Below are 3,178 nucleotides of genomic sequence, written 5' to 3'. Positions count from 1 at the left end.
GTGTGTGTGTGTGTGTGTCCAGTGATGGTGAAACTGTGGCGTGTGTGTGTGTATATGTGTGTGTGTGTCCAGTGATGGTGAAACTGTGGCGTGTGTGTGTGTGTGTGTGTCCAGTGATGGTGAAACTGTGGCCCCAGAAGATAACGCAACCGAGGTCACTGAGTAAAATGGCAAAGCTGGGATATGATCACAGCTCTGGGGGACCCCAAGGCCTAGCATTTACCTGCAGGAAAGTCAAGAGCAGCCTCTGCTGCCCCGTCTGAGGAAGTGTCAGGTAAGGGGTCCGGTCCCAAGACAGCTTTTCTTTTAGGGATGGATTCAGATCCAGCCCAACCATACTCCATCTATCCATCCCCCTGGCACAACCCAGGGCCGAAGGAGAGAAGCCTCCCCCTCCTCTCTGTGATGACAAGCCCACAGCAATGTCTCCACCACGTGGATACTCCTAATGCCTTCCTCACCTGGGCAAGTCACCTCTCCTTCCTTGTAACCTTGGGCTGGAGCCTCCTCATTCCCATTCCAACCCCACGCAGGCACTTACAACCTCTCAGCGTGGGTGCCCAGGCTTTCAATCTCAGGCATCTCCTTCCCTGCCCTGAACCACCCCATAAATGACTCTAGCCTGAGCACGCTTTATTCCGCCTTGACCCCAGCAATGTCCCCGGCCCAAGTGCTCCTCTGAGCGACCCCTCAGCCCAGTCTTCGTTCATTCCACCCTGGCAGGATCCGACCAGCACTGGGCACTCCTTACGCTGGACCTCAGCAATATCCCCTTCCTTAGAAGCTGTCCATCCCGGACAATTCCTTCCGCATTCCCTGGTCAGGGCCCCTCCTCTCTTGCCCCGACCCCCGGAATATTCTCTAGGGTTGTCCAGGTGCCCCATTGCCGCCGCCGCCCCCGGTCCGCGCACCGGCTCCTTCTACCCCACTACTTGCCTTGTTCGGGTCCAGGACCTGCGCCCCTGCTCCAATTTCTGCAGTGTTCCAGGCCCGGGCATCTTTCCACGGACCAGGTACCTTCTGTTCCACCTCTCGCGCCGCCCACGGCCCGAGCACCTGCTCTTTCCCAACCCGGGCCCTTCTAGTCTGGCTGAGCCGGGACACTTGCGACCCCTACCAGTTCCCCGCGTAGGCACGGCTCCCGCCCGCTGCAAGCCGCAGTCCCGAACCTTGCCGCGCCGCCCGCAGACCCCGCGAATTCAGCCCGGACCGCTGCCACTCACCCAAGATTGCATCGCTGCGGAAGGGCAGCGTCTCCTTCCCCGGCGCCCGCACAACCAACCTCGGGGCCGCCGGGGGCGTGGTCTCATGCTGGGCCTGCCTTCCTTTGGCCAATGAGCGTCGCCGATCTCCTCTGCACAGCCCCGGCCTCTGGGCAATTGGGCAGATCACGTGACAACATTAGCTCCCCCTCTCCTCTCCCTCTGTTCCGCCCCCTAAGTGCGGTTGAGGCGCGGAAGTAATTTTTTTTCTCTCCTGTGATTGGCCATCGGGATTAGATTGACCCGGGTGGCTGAGTGGAGGCGGGGCCGCCCTTAAAGGGATAAGGGAGAACAATCAAGTTTCGAAGGGACTTTAAAGAAAGAACCGGCAGCGGTCTGAGCCCTTTATATTTAGTTCCTCTGCCGCCACGGTCCCCACCCAGACAAGTCCTTCCCGCCCTTCGAGCACCCTTTTTCCAATGCAACTGCCTCAGAAACTTCCTACAGCATCCTTCTGAGCAGTTGCCACTCTCCTTTTTTGGGAGCCGTTTGCTAAAGTGCCACGCCTCCCTTACCAGACCGAAATCGTCTCCCTGAGAGTTGTTTCGGTTCTGAGCGCCCAGCTGTGCTTTACGCTGAGCACTGGGTTTGGGATCAAGTTCTGTCACTCCCATGGACCGCGGAGCCTGGTAGGTTACCGTCCATGGGGTCGCAAAGAGTCGGACACGACTGAGCGACTTCACTTCAGTCTGTCACATCAGCTCTCTGGGGTTTAGTTTCAGGGCGTTAGTCGCTCAGTCGTGTCCGGTTCTTTGCGACCCCATGGACTGTAGCCCGCAACCTCCTCCATCCATGGAATCTTCCAGGCAACAATATAAGAATGACTCAGTTTCAGTTCAGTTCAGTCGCTCAGTCGTGTCTTTGCGACCCCATGAATCGCAGCCCCCCCAGGCCTCCCTTGTCCATCACCAACTCCCGGAGTTTACTCAAACTCATGTCCATCGAGTCAGTGATGCCATCCAGCCATTTCATCCTCTGTCGTCCTCTCTAAAATGGGAACGGAATTCCTGCTTTGCCTGAGTAACAGGGCTTTGGTGCTGATAGTAAGGAAACTGTGGCAGTCCTTTCATAATCAGAGAACCAAACACGTCTAAGTTTTTAAAGTGTAATTATCAGTAAGGTTACAATCTCGCCTTCATTCCACAACGAATACTTCTGCGTGACAGCGCTTTGGCTGGACTTGATAGTGGTAGGCAAGATACGTATAGTTAAGATAATTACAGTCTTTTGTGGTATTGTTCCTATGGTGGAAACTCGGGACTCCAGGCTCCCTCAGTATTCCTGAGTTTCCCCAGGGACAGACTCCTGTGCTCCCATGGGAAGGTGAGAGACTCCAGAAAGAAAGTGACATCCAAATAGAAACCTAAGGATGACTAGGAATTAGCTGGGCAGAGAGAAGAGGGAGGAATGTTCAGGAACAGCTTGGACTGTGATCCAGAGGCAAGAGCAAACCTGGCATCTCTGACTAACGGTGGCAGAGAGAGGGGAGAGCGGCAGCTGAGGAGCCAAGGGAGTGGTAGCCAGAGCAAAGAAGAGCAGGCTCCTCCACTGAGCTGCCTGCATCTGCGGCCAAACCCACTGCTTACTCCCCTGTGTCCTCAGGCAAGTCATAACTTCTCTAAACCTTCAGTTCAGTTCAGTTCCGTCGCTCAGTCGTGTCCGACTCTTTGCAACCCCATGAATCGCAGCACGCCAGGCCTCCCTGTCCATCACCAACTCCCGGAGTTCACTCAGACTCACGTCCATCGAGGCCGTGATGCCATCCCGCCATCTCATCCTCGGTCGTCCCCTTCTCCTCCTGCCCCCAATCCCTCCCAGCATCAGAGTCTTTTCCAATGAGTCAACTCTTCGCATGAGGTGGCCAAAGTCCTGGAGCTTCAGCTTTAGCATCATTCCTTCCAAATAAATCCCAGGGT

At 55.9% G+C, this 3,178-nt stretch overlaps 1 protein-coding gene across 1 annotated transcript in view; it reads right to left on the bottom strand.

Annotated features, from left to right (window-relative positions):
• MIGA2 (mitoguardin 2) overlaps positions 1–1,300 on the bottom strand; it is a 24,356-nt gene extending 23,056 nt beyond the window's left edge. The window contains exon 1 of the mRNA XM_040225349.1: positions 1,224–1,300. The gene's annotated coding sequence lies outside the window, so the exon portion shown is untranslated. The remainder of the gene's footprint in view (positions 1–1,223) is intronic.
• Positions 1,301–3,178: the final 1,878 nt, after the last annotated feature.

The sequence above is a fragment of the Oryx dammah genome, unplaced genomic scaffold, assembly GCF_014754425.2.
Source record: "Oryx dammah isolate SB20612 unplaced genomic scaffold, SCBI_Odam_1.1 HiC_scaffold_25, whole genome shotgun sequence".
NCBI classification, from domain to species: domain Eukaryota; kingdom Metazoa; phylum Chordata; class Mammalia; order Artiodactyla; family Bovidae; genus Oryx; species Oryx dammah.
The sequence above is the reverse complement of the archived record's forward strand: the minus strand, read 5'-3'. Positions and strand labels throughout refer to the sequence as shown.